This window comes from Hydra vulgaris, chromosome 04 (genome assembly GCF_038396675.1).
Source record: "Hydra vulgaris chromosome 04, alternate assembly HydraT2T_AEP".
NCBI lineage: Eukaryota > Metazoa > Cnidaria > Hydrozoa > Anthoathecata > Hydridae > Hydra > Hydra vulgaris.
The window spans coordinates 29928744-29951457 of record NC_088923.1 but is presented as its reverse complement, the minus strand read 5'-3'; the positions used below and the strand labels follow the sequence as shown (position 1 = coordinate 29951457).

Below are 22714 nucleotides of genomic sequence, written 5' to 3'. Positions count from 1 at the left end.
TTAAATTTTGATTTTAGATAAAAATAAATTAAAAATAATGCTGGGATTCCGGCAAATCCCAGATAACAGAAAACTACACATCGGGAATCCCAGGATGCAAAATTTATGGGAAATGAGAAGCCCTAACTATGATGCATGATGCATTAAGCATGCTATGATGGACTATGAACAATGATTATGATGCATAAATATTTATCGTTTTTAATATTGTCAATGTCTTTTGTTTTATAATGCATATTATTATAAAAAATTATAATATTAATGATTAATAATACATATTTTTTATGTTAAGTTTTAAGTGTTTAGTTTTTCCCAAACCGAGAATAAACTTTTGTAAAAATTTATTATTTCATTCCATAATATTTAGCACTGTTCTTAAAGTATATCTGGAAAGAATTTAAAGCAAAACTCTAGCTGGGCTATGGAACCTTTGCACCCATGGAGCTGAGAGTATTTTATTAACTAAATACTTTTACTAGCCTGAAAATTCCTCAGAATGCTAAGTATTTTTTTAAGATCCTGGTAAATACAAATTATTTGGGCAGCCATTTAGTTTTTACTTTTAAGTGTTGAAAAAATACTCCTGTCTCCTAGAATACTAAAAAGGTTAAATTTTTTTATATGTCTTTAAATTAATATTTAGGATATACTTTCTTCACTAGGGACCTAAAAATATCAGGCTAAATAAAAGGTTGTAATGCTTTCAATTTTGGTTAGAAAATCATAAATTTCTGGATAAAAGCAGGCTTGTGGAGCCGAGCCGGAGCCGTGGAGCCGCTGTTTTTTGGTGGAGCCGGAGCCGGAAAAATCTAGCGGCTCACGGCTCTTTTGTATTTTTAATGGAATATAATGTTGTTTTTAATAGTAGACAAATATTATTCACTCATTGTTGAACGAACTTGTTGAATAAATCGTTTTAAATTATTGTAATATCGATTGCTAACAATGCTTTATTGACACTAATGTTATTGTTTTCTGTTTTTAGAATAGGTTTTTATTAGCTTTTATTAGTTTTTATTAGCCTCCCAGTTGGTTTAACTTTAAATCATAATGCATGTAACATGTAATATTGGTAACATAGTCATGAGAAATTTTTTTTGTTTGTTTATAACTTTGAGAAATAATAATTATATTTATTATTAACGGCAGTTGGGCGATATTAAAAATGGAACGGGGGAATTTTGTTCACCCCAAACCCCTTCCGCAATTTTAGGAGCAGCCGTTGTGCAGTAGCTAGATCTCTTACTTCAGAAGTTAAAAATAAAGTTAATCATTGTTTCTTTTAATATAAAACGTTTCAGGTAACGAGAAACTTTGTCTTAATTTTGGGCGTCATTTTACGAATATTTTTGTTATTATTATTACTGTTAAAAAAAATTCCGACGAGCAAGTTTATTAGTTGTTATTTGTAATTGATATACTCTTTCTTATGTACGCACGTTTTATAAGTAATTTAAAAAAACAGCAACCAATTAAAAAAGTTGAAACTCGTAAAAAAAAAAAAAAACTGGCGCGAAACCTTTACATTGTTATTATTAAAATGCGTGTAAACATAAACTTATATATTGCAATTTAAGCAAAGAATTAATAAATTAAAAGTTGTAATCAGAATATATTCCGCGATGTTTTGTTTAAATAATCCTCATTTCTGGTGAGTTAATAACTTATAGTAGTAACTTATTTTAAAACCTAATAAAGCAACATTAATTAAAAACTTCTAATTTAGAAGGTTCAATTAGTTTAATTTATCTTGTTGTTGGTCTGAATAAATCCTAATTAGGAATATATTTTTTAAGTTTAATTTTTCCATTTTAGCATTTTGTTTAAAAAGTTGTTGATGTACATTTAACATGACTGATGTGACTAAAAACACCGCGGTTGTAAACGAAGATATGTTCGAGGATGAATTGAAACGCTTTTACTTCAGTGAAAAGGAAAAAGCATATATTTGCCAGATTCTTGTTGAGGAGAATCAAACTAAAAAAATTTGTGGCGCGCAAGTTAAAATGCTAATGGATGGAAAACGAGTAAAAAAACCAACCTCAAATATGAAACGTCACATTAAGAAGAGCCACGGAATACTTCATCATAAAATTGTTCAGGAGCAAGAAAAGAAAAAAGCCGCACAAAAAAGGAATATAAATGTATCCGAAGTTACTTTGTCAAGAAATGGAGATTCTCTATCTTTTGGTGGACAAAAAAAACAAAAGGTACTTGACAATTTTTTTAACAAAGTTACTATAACAATATCGAAAGAAGATTTCAAAAAAGCTTTAAATATGTTAGTACTTCAATATGGAGCTTCGTTTAACATTTTTAGCGGAGATGGAATAGAAATTTTGACCCGAGATTTGGCAAAAAAATTTGGCATAAAGATCAGTCGTGAAAATATGCGTCAGGAAATTCAGACTTGAATTCAGGCTGAAAAAAAGCGTTCTGGTTTGAGAAGCGATTTGAATGGAAAACTAATTTCCCTAAAAGTTGATGGAGCATCAATACATCGGCGAAGCATTCTTGGAGTCAATACTCAATTTTTCTCTAGCGGCAAAATATTAATCAAAACATTAGCAGTCATCGACATACATGCCAGACACAAAGCTGAAGATATTCAAAATGCACTTGAAAACGTACTTGATAAGTTTGGCATCCGAAAAGAACAAATCCTTGGAATTTGTACTGACAATGGGTCTAACATGATTAAAATGGTGAATGATTTTGGCAAGACGATTGAGATAAACAAGATTATAGAAACATAACCTAGTGAAGATCATGATGAAGGCGGAGATGATATTACAGAAGAACAGATTATTGAAGATGCAAGTAGTGAAACTGAGGGTTCTGAATTCTGTGAACAGCAGCATGATGGTTACTTTGACGAAATCTCCAAAAATATGAACACTATTTATCTTCAACGTTGTGGTGCACACACCTTTCAACTTGCTGTCACCAATGCAATGAAAGAATCGGAAATCAAAGTAATACTTGAGCGTACTCGTAAAGTTGCAAAAGCTTGTAGTGCTCCAATTGCTATGGAATTTTGCAAAAATACAAAACCTTTTAAATTAATTTTATAAATTTATTATACAAACTAATAAATATGTTTATTTGTTATAGATGGTCGAGTACATTTAAAATCCTTTAGCGTCTTTTAGAATTACGTGATGTTGTTGAAGAGCTGGAAGGAAAATATCCCAAAGGGAGTTTTGCAGTGCAGCCATATCAGTGGAAACAAATAAAGAAATTACAAAGTATTCTTGAAAAACCTGCTATTGCTACTCAAATCTTTCAGTTTGAGGATCTCACGCCAGGACACTTTGTCTATGTTTGGGAACTGTTAAAAGAACAGTTAATGGAGGGTGATTTTAAGAAATCTGTTTTTGCTAAAGCCATAAAACAATCTATGGAAACTAGGGAAGCAATCCTAATGAGTAATTCTGTTTTTCTGTGCAGCGGTATTTGCAGACTTCACTATCAATGTCTTCAAAACGAAGAACAACAGGTATTTTTTCTCATCATTTATTTTGTGAAAACGTTTTTTAAACTTTGATTAAAAAATTTTACTTTTGATTACTTCGATTAGAAATTGAAAATATATTTATTATTTTAGAGTTTTTTAAAGCAAATTTATTTTGTTATCTTTTTAAAAATTTTAGGTAGTTGCTGAGGACACTCTCTGGTTGGTTCGGATGAGAAAATGAAAGACTTGTCTCCAGAAAAGAAAATTTTAAGAGAATGGAGCAGGCAAGAAAAAAAAAGAGTCAGCAATCTGATCAAGGATCTATTCAGAACATTGGGATTGAGGAGCGAGAATTTAAAGGCGCACTCCGAAGCCTACCTAAACTAGCACACGACCTTTTGAAACAAAAAGAAACCTTGACGTGCAAAAAACCTCTGGAAGGAATAGAGTTTTTCCCTTCGATTATACAATCATCGTGCAAAATTGTCACAGCGCTTCCAATGACGCAAGTTAGTGTTGAGCGGGTGTTTTCAGCACTCAAATTTTTGACGCCAGACCAAAGAAGCCATATGACATCGGATCTTATTGATGATTTGGTATTTCTTAGGACAAATAACGAATACATTTGACTTGTTTGAAATTTAATTTTGCGTTTGAAATACAATGATAATAAAGCAAAAAATTAATATTGATAGAATATTTCATTTTCTTTTTTGCCCCCAAATCATTTTTTACAATATAAATGGTATATTGATGTGGTATAAAATATGTGGTAGTAATGGATTCACATTTTAAAAATGAGGGTTGGATAACAAGCCTAAATATTTTTAATTTTCATTCAAAATTTAAATTTAACTATTTCCGGGAGCCGGACATTTCTTTGGAGCCGAGCCGCGAAAAAAACTTGCGGCTCCACAAGCCTGGATAAAAGGATTATTTTCCCTGCTGAGTTTATTTTTAAATGTTTTGGTTCACTTAACTTTTTTACTTTTTATATTCCACTACAAAATGCAGCTTAAGGAACTGCAGAATGCTAGGTGAATGAAACTTAATTAAAAAAAATTAAAATATATTTTTATTCCATTCCTCCTCGACGTCATTAAATGAATATTACAGCACATATACTACAGTATATCTCTCTATAGTTCTACTATAAAACCTCCTTCAAAACACACTTTAGCGAGTTTTCTTTATTTGCTTTAAAAATTAAAGTGTGTTTACTAAAGTAAAGTGCGAATATGAAAGTGTGTTTCGATATATTGCTTTGGAGTTGTGAACAAATAAGAAATGGGAAAGTCTTTTAACCGAAGAGTTAGACCAAATAAAAATCAAGAAGCAATGTTAAAAGAAATGTCATAGAGATAAAAAATAAGCAGTTAAAGGAAGCAGAAGAGTGGTGTCAAATCAGCAATAAACCTGGTTGGGCCGTGATTAATTCAGAAAAATTTTCACTAGTTAAAAAAAGATGAAGAAGAGTTGCTAGTCTTTTATATAAAAAAACAAGAATAGGTGGTTACACATGGTTAAGAAATACACATGGTTAAGAAATACACATGGTTAAGAAATACACATGGTTAAGAAATACACATGGTTAAGAAATAAAACTATTTTCTTATTGACTGCTCAATTTAAAAAGAATAAATAAGTGAATGACAGCGTAATATTGATAACACTTGACTTTACAATCATGATGAAACCCCCAGTTTGTAAACAATGGAGTTGATGGTACTCCAAATAGTTTAGTTTGTGCTGGGAGAGGGGGAAGTTATCAAAAGATGATAAGAAAAACAGGGAATGCGTGACTATACATCCTTCTGTTTCCTTTGGAGGAGATATAGCAACTTGCCGCATATTTCATCACACCACCTGACACAACACGCTCGGTAAAGCGCCACATAATGCTAGGTCATTTGAAATGCGATTTTAAAAAAGTTGGATTTGTTTTGTGCACGCATCCTTTTAGCGCTGTTTTTAGAATCTTAAAGCAACGTTTCGGATAACATTTTGCTGAAGGGCTCAAAAAATTTAAAATTGTTTTAAAAAAATTTTTTAAGGGCTAGTAGATGTTCTTTAATATCTTTTTAATTTAGAATATTTTCTAAGGATATTTAAGTTTTTTTTTTTTTTTTATGACTCAACATTATATCCTTTGTTCATGGTTTTAAGCATTTATTTTAAAACCTGACGTTCTGAGGTCCCTCTACATTTGGAGATTTCTTTACCTGAAAGTAAATTTAGGTAAATAAATATTAAGTAAATAAATTTATTTACTTAATATTTAATTAAAAGTTAGAGAATGTAACCTTGTTACCAATTGTAACCGATTAAGACGTAGCGTAACATTAAAATGTTATAGGGGTAATTTACTTTTTAAATGTAAAAAAAACTATTTATGAAGTAAACTTCCGTAAATATAATATTTAAAAAACATAACACTTATTTACAAAGTAAAATAAAACTACATCATAACAATAAATTACTTTTACGTGTAAAAGTAACTAATTAGCAAAAACACCTTACATAAAAGTAATTTGAAAAAAATTGTTATTTACTTTTACAAATAAAAGTAAATTTTTTCCTTGAAATTTTATTCTTTACTTTGTAAGTAAGTAAAATGTAAGTTATATTATTTACTTTCTCAAAGAACAGTCATTTCATGTTGATTTAACATAAATTTTGAGATAGGTAACGTATTAATTAATACTTCAGGTAATACTCTGATATATGCGGGCAGTGTTTGTGGTGGGGCATCGGGAAAGATTTTTTTTTTGCGCATATCATAAAGGGTAGTTCTATTATAATTAGGGTCAAATATAGTCAACATGCGGGCACACCAGTAGTGTAGAGACGGCCTTCGTGCCGCATGAGTGCTAATAGGGGCTGCTAAATAATCATTGATTTTTTATTTCTTTTTTTTGTTGAGCAGAAATAGGTTAGTGGCCATAATGAAACTTTGGCGGAGGGGACATAATTTCTAAGCTATGGGTAATTCATGCATGTATAAACCTTGACTAAGTCACTGTTCGTTGGAGCGCGCTTTTTCTCCATTTTTTTTTTTTCTTTGTATTTGTCTTTTCAATCTAGCATTTTGTTATGGTAATATGACGCAATATAACATTTTTGGTATCTGCAAGGACATCGACTGCTAAAACAGTTTTCAAAAAATTATAAGTCATTTAAACTATATGATATAATGATATCAAATATATGATTGAAGGAGTGTCTATCAGATATAATCTTTTGTTGCGTTTTATCATGTATAATCTATTTGAAAAAAGAGAAAGCTGCTCAATCTTCTACTATAGGTTGTGTGTAGTTAGTGTCCAACCCGGACAAGGATGATTAGAAAAATAAAATCTTATTCAACTAAATTAGTGCTTTAGAATAAACTTGTATCTTTTTTTCAAACATTCCAGACTACCTTCCACACTAGCTAGAACTCTGAAACTTACAGCGTTTGTATAAATTTGATAAAAGTACATCTTAATCTTGTTTTCAGAGCCAACCGGAGAGCTCCACTTTTTTGAATCTCTTTTTCTTTTTTTTGATTTTACTTGATATTTCAGACTTTACTTTGATTTTACTTTATCTTGATAGCATTTGTGTAGTCCCGATGAACATGCATGTTAAATTTGTTTTCTGGGCAAGGGGTGTCGTACCCTTATTTTTTTCCTCCAATATTTTGTTTTTCTTTAAAGTTGGGGTTAATAAATTTTTAGGAAGAAAGATTTTTTGCAAAAAAGCTTTGAAAAGGCATTTTTTTATTTATTTGTTTTCGTATTAATTTTTTGTCGGGAGGAAGTAGGTTATTGTCCCTGATAAAAATTTACCGTAAAGGAGCCGGACATATTTGTAGCAATGCAGCTGCTTTTCACTTCTCTTATTCAGCGTGGTAGTTGTCAGGGCCGTCGCGTCGGTTATATGTGATTTTTGCCAACTAGAGAGACACACATAAACAAAAAAGGTCCTTGATATTTGACATTTGCCAACTATACTTCAAAACTTGCGAACTGAAATGCTAAATGTACAAATGTGCTAACTTAAATGCATATATAACAGCTTGGGGAGGGGGTTCTTCCTTCACCCTCCGTTCGGAACGGCTCTGGTGGTAACAACCACTCTAACAGAAATGAAAATAATTTTTTTTTTAGTTTATTTATTAAAAGCTATTCATAAAACTGTTGTCTGGAATGAACTAATTTCAAATAGTCTATTCCAGATAACAATTATTCCTTTATTATTTTATTATCTAACAATTATTCTAGTTAGTCATTTCCAGAAATAACTTTCATTTTGGTTAGATTGGTTTTTAAGAACAACCACGCTGAATAAAAGAAGCCAAAATACAAAACTTAGAATAAAATTGCAAAATGCAGAGCCATTTCCAAAGCAAGAACATTAAACCAGACAGTCTTTTAAAAAATTTTTTTAAATAACTGGTGTCAATAACATTAAGATTAATTAAAAAAAAAAATTAAAGTTAAAAAAGTAAAAAGTAAAAGTAATTTAAAAAATTGATAACTTTTTATAACCACAACAACCGCTTATTTTAATCTATTTAATATAGCGAATTTAGAAGGATGGTTCAAATAAACCCACTTTCAAATTTAAAATTATATAGTCGATTGTGAAGAAAAGTGTCTCGATGTTATTTTATCATACAGATGAAATAACTTCAAGTTCTTTTTATTTCAGTAAATTTTTGTTACTTTTTTTTACTTAAATTTTCAAAACTTAAAGTAAAAAAGTTAACAAAAGTGCAAACGCAATATTTAAACAACCAGATTCCAATCACATATTTAAAATCAGGTCCGTGGCAAGCTTTTTGATTTTGTTTGAGAATTTAACTTTATGTAACGACATGGAGCAAGCTCCAAACATTTATATATTCATGTTTACGTAAAGCTTTTCAAAAGCATTGCGATAATCGGAGTCTGTTAACAATAAGCCCCTAAAATGTTAACTTCCCATTTCATCACTATTTTCATCGCTCTCACACTAATAGCATTTCATGCCATTAGTGTGAGAGCGATGAGTTTATAACATTTATATATAGGTACATTTTTTTTAACATTTTAAACTAAATTTAAGTTCATTAACAAGTCTCTAATGCCATGCAATATTCTCTTAGTGTTTAAAAATGACCATATAAATTTTAAGCAACATCCCCAATCATTTAGGGGATTTAAAATATTATTCTTGAATTAAATTATAAGTTCTTCTGACAATTAAATTCTGTTCCTCATTCAGAAGTTAGGAGCGAAAGAAACTCTTTTTCGTGATTAAGTATGACGCGTTTTCGTGATTAAGTAATGACGCGGACATAAAATTTGTCGAAAAATAACGAAGAAAATTGAGTTTTTATAAGTCACTTTAGTCGACAAGATTATTTGTATTTTTCAAACAATATTATAATCTTTTTCAAACTATTCTTATTTTTATTATTATTAATTTGATAATTATCAAATTAATTTTTTTTTTTAATTTAATTTCGTCATTGATTTTTGTTTTTTTTTGTTAATAAAAGACATTCTTTAATGTTAAATTAATTTTTTATTTTTCTAAATTTGCCGTTACAAATTATTACTTTTCTTTTGTAAAATACAGTGGGTGGCCATTGAAATAGGGCCATCTAATAGTTAATTCAGAAGCCGTAGAAACAACTTGAGATTTGTTGGGATTGAAGATGAAAATGAAACTTGGGAAGAAAGTGAACAAAAAATCAAAGAATTCCTCAATACGAAGCTTAATATACAAGAAAATATTTTAATAGATAGAGCCCATCGAGTTGGAAAAGAAACAGGAAAAAACAGATCAATAGTTGTTCGATTTCAAAACTACAAAGACAAAGTCCTAGTGTTAAACAAATATACGACGATGAAGCTTTGGAACGAGCGGTTGTACGTTAACGAAGACTTTAGTGATTTTACAATAAATTTACGAAGAAAGCTTTTCAAAGAAGCGAAGGAATTGCGAGCGAAAGGTAAGTTTGCTAAAGTAACTTACAATAAATTAATTACGCGTGACCTATAATTATAAAAGGAATTCTTTTAATATTCTATAATCAAATTTAAAAACAAAAATGGATGACTACGCATCCTTTACTTTTAATTTTCAAGATAAATACTTAAAATCAGTTCTTAATTCAGATCCAGATGTCAACTTTTTTAATGATGTGAACACACGTTGTTCTTATCTTTATCCCAATAAGTTAAAAGAATTTCTTAATAAAAACGGCACTGAAAATCAAAAAATCAGAATCCTTCACATTAATATTAGAAGTCTAAATAAAAATTTTGAAAAGTTTTGTGATTTTTTAGATGAAACTGAAAATATTTTTAATATAATTTGCTTAACAGAAACATGGATTTCTTCGAATGAGTTTAAAAATAATTCAATTTTCCATCTTCCAGGTTTTGAAACAATTTTGTTAGTAAGACAAACAAATAAACGGGGTGGAGGAGTCTGATTTACGTTAAGGAACACATTGTATATCACGTTAGGAATGATACGTGCGTTTCTGACGGTGATAAAGAAGTCGTAACTATTGAAATTTTAAACAATAAAAAAAAAAGTATTCTATTAAGCTGCTGTTGATTCTATTAAGCTGCTGCTGCTGACCACCAGATGGTGCGTCTGAAAATCTTAGTTTCTTTTTACAGCGTAATATCATTCATAAAGGTAGCAAAGAAAACAAACTTACTTTTATAATTGGAGATTTCAACATGAACTGTCTAATTTATAGTAAAGATAAAAAAGTAAAAAGTTTTTATGATGAAATATTTATGGCAGGAGCTCTTCCTTTAATTAATCGCCCTACTAGAATAACCAAAACTTCAACGACGTTGATTGATATTTTTACAACAGATATTTGTAATAAGAAATTACAAAAAGGAATTATAAAAACCGACATATCCGATCATTTCCCCATTTTTCTTACAATTCATACTGTATCCTCTAATAACCCCGAAAGACAAAATATAATAAAAAAACGTGTCTTCAACGAAAACAATATAAAATCCTTTCAATATCAATTATCACTTCTGCATTGGAAACATATTAACTTTAGAGATGACGCAAATACAATATATAATAAGTTCTTTGATACTTTCTTCTCAATATACAATGCAAACTTTCCACTTTGTGAACAAATAACAAAAAAAAACCTTGAATAGTCCATGGATTACCAAAATACTTAGAAAATCCTCTAAAATCAAACAGAAACTATATATAAAATATTTAAAAAAAAAATCAGATGAAAACCAACAAAAATATAAAAATTACCAACATCTATTTGAAAAAATTCGTAAAAAACTTAAAAAAAAACTATTATTCAAATTTAACTAGTAAATTTAAAAACGACTCAAAAAATACTTGGAGAACGTTGAAAGAAATAACAGGAAAACAAAAAACAAATTCAAACTACTTTCCTAAAGTAATTAAAATAAATAAAACAAATATATACTAACCAAACGAAATTGCAAACGAGTTTAATAAATATTTTATTGATATAGGAACTAAATTGGCAAATAAGATTCCTATTACGGAAAAAACTTTTAGTGATTTCCTTGAGCCTATAAATAATTCGCTTTTTATAGATAATTTATATTCTGACTTATCTTTTGATGAGTTTGAGAGAGCTTACAAATCTCTTAAAAGAAACAAAACTACAGGTGCGGACGAAATAAATGGCAGCATAATCATAGATTGCTTTGAAAATTTAAAATTTATTCTTTATAAAGTGTTCAGGGCATCTATACAGCAAGGTGTATTCCCCAACCAATTAAAAATAGCTAAAGTTACTCCAATTTACAAAGACGGAAAAAAATCAAATATTAGTATTTATCGCCCTATCTCAGTTCTTTCAACCTTCTCGAAAATTTTAGAAAGAATTATATACAATAGAACATACAATTACCTTAATATCTTAGATCACAATATACACTAGGTATTTTCATTGACCTATCAAAAGCATTCGACACGGTCGATCACAAAATTCTACTTAAGAAACTCAAATTTTATGGAATTAATGGCAAATTAATAAAATGGTATAAAAGTTATTTGACAAATAGAAAACAATTTGTTTTCTATGGAGATTATTTTCAAAATGAAAAATTAATTGACATAAAATGTGGTGCTCCACAGGGTTCTATTCTAGGCCCACTTTTGTTTTTAGTCTATATAAATGATTTAAATAAAGCTTCTAACCTTAGAGTATCATTTTTGCGGACGATACTAATTTATTTCTGTCAAACAGTGACATTTATGAGCTTTTTTCAAATATGAATAAAGAACTCAATCACATCTCCAATTAATTTAAGTGCAACAAGTTAACTTTAAACATTGACAAAACAAAATCGATCCTTTTCCACTCCCTCGCAAAAAAGTGTTTTTTACCAAATAATTTACCTAAACTTTTCATTGATAAAATTGAAATAAAAAAGGAGTCGGTCACAAGATTTTTAGGCATTTACATTGATGAAAATATTACATGGAAGTATCATATCGATTTTATTTCTGCTAAATTGGCCAAAAGTAAGGTCAGATACTATCTAAATAAACAAAATTTAATTCAACTCTACTACTCATTTATATATAGCTATATAAATTATGCCAATATTGTTTGGGGAAGTACCTCAAAAAGTAAGTTACGAAATCTCTACCATCGTCAGAAACACGCAATGCGTTTAATATGTTTTGAAAATCGTTTTTCTCATTCTAATATTTTGTTTAAAAACGTTAAAGCACTTAACGTTTACGAACTCAATGTCTATAATATTTTATGTTTTATGTTTCGTTGTAAAAGTGAACAACCATTGTTCATTTTTAAAGATCTTTTTACCCATAAAGCTATAAACAAATATACTTTATGAAATAAAAATTTAATAATTGAACCCTTTTGTCAAACAAAGTTTAATCAATTTTGCATAAACTATCGAGCACCGTATTTATGGAACAAAATTGTTGTTCCAAATTTTGATTTGTCAATTTCGTTTTCTGTTTTTAAAACTAAATTAAAAAACTTTATTTTTTCTACTGACAATGTATATAAATATTTTTGAAATGTAAATTTATTTTCTGTTTTTGTTTATTCTACATTGTTAATAATTATTAAATCAATTGTATTTTTATTATATTATATATAGACGTTTGATATATTTTATATGGTTCTGACGACAAGATCTTTTGGATCTTCTTTCAGATACCAAGTTTATGTATTGTTATATTGTTATATTACGATTAATAATTGTAAACTAAAAAAAAAAAAAAATTATTTACAACATTATTACAAACTATTGTGTAGACAACACTATTTTGTTGCTAGCAACACTGTATTTTGCATGTTTGACAAGTAAAACTGTGAAATTGTGTTCAGTTACCATTTGTAGAATGCCGAAGCTTGTTGTGTGTGTGTTAAGGATCTTTCTTCAAACGTTATTTTTAACCGACAATTTTTCAAAATTTTAATTTTTTAAGTGTTTTATTAAGTGAAAGACTTCTTTGAAAGTAGTTTTTCCAAAAATATACATTATTTCAACTTTTTAATTTTCTTTTACATATTTTTGTAGTGTGTTTATTTGTCTTTTAAATTTTTTAAAGTTTCTGACAATGGGTAAAAAAAAAGATGTGAATGTTTGTAAAAAAAGTGAAATAATGTCACTTTTAAGCAACACTAACTATTCTCAACGAGAAATTTTAAGAAGAATTGGAGTTTCTAGGCAGACTGCGCAAAGAATAGCATCAAAAATAAAAAATGGCGAAAACCCTATATCCACACTCCGTAAAAACTGTAAAGGAAAACGCCTTACAACGCCAAGGTCTGAGAGAATTATCAGGAATATTTGCTTAGAGAATAGAAAGAAACCCAGAAAAATAATCACAACATTGATTAAAGATGCTGGAATTAATATTAGTGATTGCACAGTCAGGAGATGCTTAGATGAGTTAGGCTTTAAGTGTTACCGTCCTGCGAAAAAACCAAAATTAACGCCTGCCATGAAGGATAAAAGACTGCAATGGGCTATAAAACACCGCAATATGACAACAGAGATTGGAGAAAGGTATTTATTTCTTAAACATGTCTTTTTCTGCTTTATTTCACGATTTTCTTTAGATTAATGAAAGCCTAAAAATTTTTGAAACATTTGTTTTCAGGTGTGTTTTTCTGATGAATCTACGTTTCAGATCTTGGACGACAAAGCCTCATTTATGCGACAGCTGGGTGAAAAATTTAATCCAGACTGCATTATCGAGACAGTTAAACATCCATTGTCAACTATAATGTGGTCCGTTATATAAGGTAAGGGTACGGGAAGGCTTTACATAGTCCAAGAGACAATGAGGCAAGACCAATACAAAGAAGTTTTGGAGCAAAAGCTCATTCCTCAAGTCTCGGAATGGTTTCCAGATGGCGAATTTATATTTATGCAAGATTCTGCCTCATGCCATACGGCAAAATCCATTAAAGAGTTTCTTGGAGAGAAAAAAAATCTGTGAAAACCTGTGGGAGCTATTAAAACGGGAGGTTTCTTCAAAAGAACTGGTGACAAATAAAACCCAGCTTATTGAAAAACTAATTGAAGGTTGGCATCGAAACTCTCACATAAAAAAATTGGCACAGAAATGCATTGACAGCATGCCACGGAAAGTAGAAGCTGTTATAGCAGCAAAGGGAGGATTTACAAAATATTGATAACATTACAATTTTTATATATATTAAAAAATTCGTTTGTTTTTATATTTATATTTAATAATAAACAACTATTCTTTAAACTTTTAATTATTTTTTACCGTAAACCTTTATTTTTTTTTACTTTTTTTTTTTTTTTTTTTTTATTCAATTTTTTTTGTTCTTTAATCCTTACAAATTCGTAAACTATAATAGAATCTTTACAGAGTAAGTAAAATTAAAAAAAAAAAAATTACAAAGTTACGTTATACAAAAAAATATATAAAGTAAAACTGTAAAGTATTAGAAATTACTTCAAACGCGGAAAACTTGCAGAAGACCGACGGTCTTGTCATCAAGAAACCGCTATGCGTTACTAATATTTTTGGATGCTTTTATTTAAAATAAGTTTATAATTTTTTTTTTTTTTAAAAAACAAAAAATTGTTATCGGTTTTCGGCAGAATGAGAATAAAAATCCAAAATGCAAAAGACAAAGAATGCAGACAAAAAGGAGTTTTTAATTTTTTAATTTTACTTCAATACACATTAATATAAGTAGGTACACGATTTGCTAAATAGGTAAATTGCTAAATAGGTAATGTATAGTCGTTCGAGTGTTGATAAATAAGCCTATTATTTGCTTTTGTGTTTTTGTTATTGCTGTTGTTTTTGAGTTATTTAGAGTTTTTAGAGTTATTAGAGTTTACATTGGTTTCGGAACAAAGTTAGTTTTATACATAGTTTAAAATGTTTTTGGGTTAATAAAAGTTCATAAAGTTGTTAGTGTTTAAAATGAGATCTTTAAATAACGTTTTCAGAGTATTTAAGTTATTCGATTTCTCCAGTTGAGTATTTTTTGATATTAATTTATTATATAGATAAGGACCACGGTACGAAATGGAAAAGTGCGAGAGATTTGTTTTTTTAAAAGGTACGTTGAAGTTTTCCATTCCTCTGGTATGGTATCTATTTTTGCTATTTTGGAAAAAATTCTTGAAAAGTAAGAAGGAACAAGTCCAAGTTTATATTTAAGCATAAATAACAAGTTTTGGAATATATTGATTTGATATACATTTAATGCTTTCAAATTTTTTAAAAGTAGCTCAGCATGCGAGAGTCTTTATAAAAACTATTCTTGCAGCATGTTTTTGTTTTCGATATAGTGTGGTTAGTTTGGATCTATGAGTGCTCGCCCATGCAACATTAGCGTATATGTAGTAGCTTTGTATAAACGAGAAGTATAGAAACTTTAAATTATCAGAAGACAGTATAGAAGTAGCTTTGTAGAGGATACCAATGTTTTTTGATATTTTGGTATTTAATATATCTATATGTGATTTCCATGAATGTTCTCATCAATAAGTATCCCAAGAAACTTAGTTGCTTGGGTTCTCTCTATTTCTTTAGTATCTATATTTAGCGAAGGTAAATCGGGTGGTATTTTTTTAAGGTTAGAATGAAAAAGAATGTATTTGGGTTTTTCTGTGTTTAACGATAATTTGTTGGACCAACTGTTTATTTTTTTAAGTTCAGTATTTGTAGTTTCATAAAGTTCTGTAATTGATGAAGATGCATAAAATAAATTGGTGTCGTCCGCGAGCATTATGAAATCTACTTTACTTGAGGCTTTAGGAAGATCGTTTATGTATATTAAAAACAAAAGAGGTGCAAGAATGGAACCTTGGGGGGCACCGCATTTTATTTTGAGTAATTTTGAAAATTTTTTTCCATAAGCAATAACGCATTGTTTTCTGTCTAGTAAAAAGTTTTTGAACCAGTTTAGTGCAACACCTTTTATCCCATATTTTTCCATTTTCCTAATTAAGATAGCGTGATCTACCGTGTCAAATGCCTTAGATAAATCAACAAAGACTCCAAGGACGTATTTTTTTTTTCATTCATGAAAAAGTCATTAATATTATTTATAAGATCAAGAATTGCGTGTTCGGTTGAATGTTGCTTTTGGAAGCCAAGCTGTTTTTCATTTAGGATTTTGTTATTTGTTAGATATTTATACAGTTTATTGTATATTACTCTCTCCAAAAGTTTTGAAAATACAGGTAGCACTGAGATAGGTCTGTAGTTATTTAGTGTAAATGCATCACCGGTTTTTAATATTGGTATTACCTTAGCTATTTTTAGTTTATTCGGTACGGATCCTGTAATAATTGAAGATTTAAAAATTTCATAGATTGGTTGTTTTATCTCCGGAAACACATTTACAACTATATAGCTACAAATGTCGTCTATCCCAGGGGCCTTATTCGTCTTAAGCGAGTTTTTTGCAATTTCTAGTTCTTCATGGTTTAGTTCAGAGAAAATATTTAAACAGAAATGTTGGTTTGTGATATAGGTTTCGAAGGAGATATCAGGGCATTGAATTTTTGAAGCCATATTAGGGCCTATGTTTGCAAAAAAGCTATTGAGGTTTTCAGCGATAGAAGTTTTGTTGATATATTCAGTTTCGTTAACGATAATTTTATCGGGTAAATTATTTGATTTAGTATAGTTTTTACCTATTATTTCTTTCAATATGTTCCAGGTTTTTTTAATATCAATTTTGCTTTTTTGTAGTTGTTTTGAATCATATACTTTTTTTGAATTTTTTCTAATTTTTTCAAATAGATTTTTGTATTCCTTGTATGTTGTTAAGTTAGATTCGCTTATGTTTTTTAAATACTTGATATAGAGTTTTTGCTTTTTTTTTGATGATTTTCTAATCCCCTTAGTTATCCATGGGCAGTTTAGATACTTTAGCTTTATTTCTTTCTCTTCAACAGGAAAATGTTTATTGTAGTGATCTAGAAAAATATTTACAAATAAATTGTATGCGGAATTTGTGTGTCCAAGGTTACATTCTTGATACACTTCATCCCAATTTACATTATGGATAAAATTTCACAAAAGTGTGTAGAAAACTCAATGGCCCTATTTCAATGGCCACCTACTGTATACAAATTGCAGGGGCAAAAATAAGACAAAATTAGTTTTATTGCCAAGCCCCTAAATATCCGTACATAATAAAATCATTAAAAACTTGTCATTAAAAAAAGATGATCGTGTGTTTTTCTTAAGTTTGAGTTTAATAAGTTTATTTTAGTTGACAATTATAATTTTTTTTTTTTACGAATATATCTGAAAAATGAATATATGTGTAGCTGAAATACCAAATTCTCCTGTTTTAGTATGTTATTTTAGAAAAAGAGAAATCATCTTCTTAAATAACGTACTAAAACAGAAGAAATATTATAAAAATAACAGAAATTTTGAATAATTTTTTTTTTTTAACATATAAATAAAATGGTTTAAAAAAATATTATCCATGAAAGTATAAATTAAACAAAATACAAGATTTAATTTTAAATTGATTTAAATACAAGCATTGCGTGGTATTATACCACGTGAAAAGCGATGTAAAAAGGTGTCATCATTTGAAAATGCGGCGATTACTATTTTCACCAAACGGTTTAGAATTATTTAATCAACAGCATCTTTAACTAATAGTATTATTAATAGTTACGTACAAATGAGGTCTTTTAATGTGTTATTAAAAAACATATTAAACTCATTTAAAGACTTTATGGTAACCAATAATATAATGATGTCTACCTGCGTAAATTTAATACTATTATTACTGCGTAATACTATTATAATTATGAAAAACCAATATTTTTGTTTAATAAATATACTTTTGGTAAATAAAACATACTTAAGTGCCAAACTTAAGTATGTTCTTATTTATATCACATTAGAATGTTTAGGAAAATGTTGAAACAACAACCTTATTCGGTTTGGGTGTAAACTTTATATAATCACAACCTTTGAATTTTGAATTTGAAAACCTGTTGACTTAAATTTAGTGCATGAAATAAAAATATTACACAGTATATACACAGTATATTACACAGTGGCGTAGCAAAGCATTTTTGGTCAGTAGGCATACGTGACCAAGGTGCCCAATTTCTGTTTCTCTGGAACAATAACATTCTTTAAAAAAAAAACTCTTTAAATATACCTTAGGGCTACTAAACTTTGCGGCTCTAAGTTCAGTTGCTTGTGGGACCGTAAGTTTTGCCTATAATTGCCTTACGGTATCTAGGCCACTGATAGTACTGATAAAGGTATTTACGTGAAAAGTTCTAAATTTACATACCCATATAAAATTACCGTAGTTGTTTATACTAAGACTTTTAGAGTCAAAGGATATTCTTGAGTAGGTGGACATTTTTCGTATCAAAGTGGCAATAAATCTTTACAAAATAAAGCGTCCCCTTAAAAAGTTCGGGGCTCCTAAATCTTCAGGGCATGGTGTTATAACCCCCATAATTCAGGACAGGTTTAAACTTTCTCTCCTAAGTTTTTAAATAATAAATACATTTACGCAAAAAACTTGTTTAAAAAAACTAACTATTATGACTATTATTTTCCGTTCAAATAAACTGCCCTTTCTAAGTCTCCATGGGTGTATGCGCCTTCTGCTAACTGCCTTGTTTCAGCTTTGTCTAAATTCCAGTAATAAAAATGTAATTCCAGAAATAAAAATGGTTATTGACACAATTCAATTTGTGCATGATGTTGGAACAATCATAAGAGAGTCTTAAAAGAGAAAGGCATTGTATGAATCTTTGTTTGGCTCAGATAATGTTGTTCTGAACTTGGTCAGCTTATGTCCAACTCGATGGTGCATTAGGGCAAAAGTCATTAGTAGAATTATGATAACTTATGGAGAAGTTTATGAAACATTGTCTCAGCTAGCAGGCGACAGGTCAGTACGTGTTGATGCAAGGGCTAAAATCTCAGGCTTAGCCAAACAAGTTTCTAAGGCACAAACCTTTTATGGAGTCCTATTATGCGATGCTCTGTTTTCCAAATTTGAATTGGTAGCCAAAGCTTTGCAGAGCCTATCACTGAGTGCATCAGCCGCTGAAAAATGTGTTCAACTCCTTCTGGCTCTACCTCAAGACTTGCGTAGTGATGAATTTGCTTCAGAATTACACAGGAAGGCCATCGAGAAAACTACCACACTGAATCTCGAGCTGCCTAAGGCACAGCGTAGTTCCACAGTTAATACTCCTGCTCGTTTCTCGCATGGAGCTCAAAGCCGTAATGTAGAACAATTAACTACAGATGTTATCTGGAAGAAAAGTCTCTTCGAAGCCATTGACCACTCAGTTGCAGAACTGCAGTGCCGTTTTAACTTGACATGGTGGAACAGATAGTTGTGTTGTAATTATCTGTTCCAATACCGTAGCTGGTTCTGAAAGGTCCTTCAATGCATTGAGACAGCTTAATACTTGGCTGCGGTCAACAATGTCACAGAGTTGCCTCACTCACCTCGCTTTAATGCACATTAACAAAGATTACCTAGACAAGGTTGACATTACAGCACTCATGGAGAAGTTTGTGGCTAAAACTCGTGAACGTTCATCCGTATTTAGGCATTTTTTACAGTAACTGTAATTGTTTTTGGTAGATTTTGTTTTGTACCAAATATTTAAAATAATGATTTAAAAAGGATTGCAAATCTGCATTTAGGAGGGTTAATTATGCCTAAAGAAATTTCAGTGGGATAACGCCTCAAACACCCCTTCAGGGAGGGGTACCCCTCCCCAAGCCCCAACCACTTAAAACTTTAAATCACTTTAAACACTTCCAGCGCCTATGTATGCAAGTTACTTTTTAATATAAATTTTTTTTAATTATTTACTTTTACAGGTAAATGTAAATTACAGTTAGAGGAACTTTTATATTATGTAATGTAATTTTCAAAAGTAATTAATTTTTAAATGTAAAAGTAAACAGCTTTTTCGTGTGACTTAAATTTCTTTTTGATGTAATCTTCTTTTACATAACTTATTTTTCAAAGTAAAAAAACTTCCGTTATAAAGTAAAAGTCGTTTCAAAAAATTAATTACTTATACGGAAATTTAAATTTACATAAAACGTTTAAAATTACTTTTGTAATTTACTTTTTGATAAAAATTAACTAGTAAAGTAAAAATAAAAAATAAAGTAAGTAAAAGAGCCATCCCTAGTTGATACCTTATAAAATATAAGATATTAATTAATTGTTACATCAGTGCAATATATGTACGCTTTCTTTATGCTATCTTTCTAACTCGACTTCTTCTGTCGAAGCGGGTTATGATGCTCTTTAGTGAGCTGAACTTGTCTTCGCGGGCCTTGGTAATGTGGTCAATGTATGACAATTAGCCGGAGGCGGATAAACCACAATACCTAAAAAAAATTATATTACCGTAATTGTAAAAAAAAACTTGCAAATGAAAATGAATTACATAAAAGTAATATGCTACCAAATGTAAATTAAATTTACAAATAAAATATTATTTTTTAAGTAGGCATTTTTTATTTTAAAAGTAATAAAAAATTTTTATTAAAATAAAAATTATATAAAATAAAATTTAAATTACATAAGCTTACAATTTATATAATTTGTATTATAAATTAAAAGTAATCTATATAAAATATGTAAGTAAACTACAATAACTTTGAGTGGATCTTGTACAACAGTACAGTAGAGGATCTTGTACAACGCAAAAAAGTGAAACTTTAAGTAACTAACATTTAGTTTACAGAAACATTTGCTGTGCGCAATTTTAGGTATTTCTTCCCTGTAAAGTTTGAAAATATCAGTAATAGGTTTCTGCCCATGATTAAAACCTTATGTAGTTTCTATCCATGATAGTTTTGGTTATAAAAACTATAATTTGAATCAAACTGTCTCAAAAATATTCAAGCCCTGATTAACCATATCTAGAATTCTGACAAAGGTCTAGAATTTTGACAAAGCTGAAACATGGCAGTGAGCAGAAGACGCGTATGCCCATGGCAGACTCAGAATGGGTAGACTATTTGAATGGTATAACTAACATAATTGTTACTTCGAACTAACAATTATGCGTAATTCGAACTAACAATTATCGCGTAAAAGTTTTTTATTATTTAAAAATTAAGATTTCTTGAAGATTTATGAGCCCCAAGATTTTTTGAAAATGCTTTATTTTTGTAAGGTTTTTTCGCCACTTTAAGAAGAAAAATGTCCACTGCCCAAAAATATCCCCAGACCCTGCAAGTCTGCACTGGTTTAAAGATATACGGTATTTTATATGGGCATGAAAAATTTAGAACTATTTATGTAAATATCTTTATCTGCGTGTAGTATCAGTGGCCTAACTACAGCAAGGCCAGTGTAAGCAAAACTTACAGTCCTTGAAGCAATTCCCAGCAAGCACACAACGTTAAAACAACGTTGAAATAACGTTGATCAACGTCGATCAACGTTATTTCAACGTTGTGTGCTTGCTGGGATTAGGCCTCAGGCTGCAAGGTTAGGAGCCTCAAGATATATTTAAAAAGTTTTTTTTTTTTTTTTTTTTTAAGTAAAAGTTATTGTTTCAGAGAAACAGAAATTGGGTACCTGGACCACGTATGCTTACTGGTCAAAAATACTTTGCTACGCCACTGTGTAATATACGTATAACCCGATCTGTAGCTATGTAACAATTTATACGTAGGTTAAGAAATAAAACTCGTGGTGATTGGAGCCTGGAAACAAAAATACCCTAAAATGTTTACCATTCCTACCCCAAATTTGAGGGCAACAAATTAGTAACTTTTATTTTTTATTTTCTTACAATAAATTTAAGTCGACAGATTTTAAAATTCAAAATTCAAACGTTATGATTATATAAAGTTTACACCCTAACCAATAAAGGTGGTTGTTTCAACATTTTCCTAAACATTCTAATGTGATATAAACAAGAACATACTTAAGTTTGGCATTTAAATATGCTTTATTTACCAAAAGTATATTTCGCCATTTAAAAAATGCTACAATACCAAAATGTATAAATAAATAATTACATGGCCGGGGCAAAAAGAAGACAAAAATAGTCTTATCACTAAGCCCCGTAGTTTACATCGTATTTTTACATTATAAAGCAGTAGTTTTATAAGATAAATATTTTATTATACCGTTAAAAATTAATTGAAATACATTTTTAAATAGAACTATTGGTTGAAATAATTTTATTAATTGTTAATCAATAATTATTAATAGGATGAAGATTACATATCAAAATTTACGCAAGTAGACATCAGTATATTATTGTAATACCATACCATAAAGTCTTTATATAAGTTTAATGTGGTTTATAACAACATATTAAAAGACCTCATATGTACGTATCTATATAATACTACCGTTAGTTGATTAACTAATTCTAATCGGTTTGGTGATAAAAAGAATCGCGGCATTTTCACAATATAAAACTTTTTCACATAGTTTTTAACGTGGTATAAAACCACGCAATACCACTCGTATTAACATCAATTTATAATTAAATCTTGTATTTTGTTTAAGTTATATATTCATGGATATTATTTTTTATAACCATTATTTTTATATGTTACAAAAAATAAAACTATTCAAAACTTCTATTATTTATGCAATATTTCTCCTGTTTTAGTATGCTATTTTAGAAAAAGGTTTCTCTTTTTCTAAAGCAACATACTAAAACAGGAGAACTTTTTCAGCTACATATTAATATATCAGTATATTTCCAA

The 22714-nt window shown here is 29.4% G+C and overlaps 1 long non-coding RNA gene across 1 annotated transcript; it reads left to right on the top strand.

Moving 5' to 3' along the window:
* The first annotated feature begins 1533 nt into the window (after positions 1 to 1533).
* On the top strand, positions 1534 to 4139 carry LOC136079057 (uncharacterized). The gene is made up of 3 exons (XR_010637907.1): positions 1534 to 1651; positions 1816 to 3499; positions 3654 to 4139. It is a non-coding gene; the product is annotated as an uncharacterized LOC136079057 (long non-coding RNA).
* The last annotated feature ends 18575 nt before the right edge of the window (positions 4140 to 22714 follow it).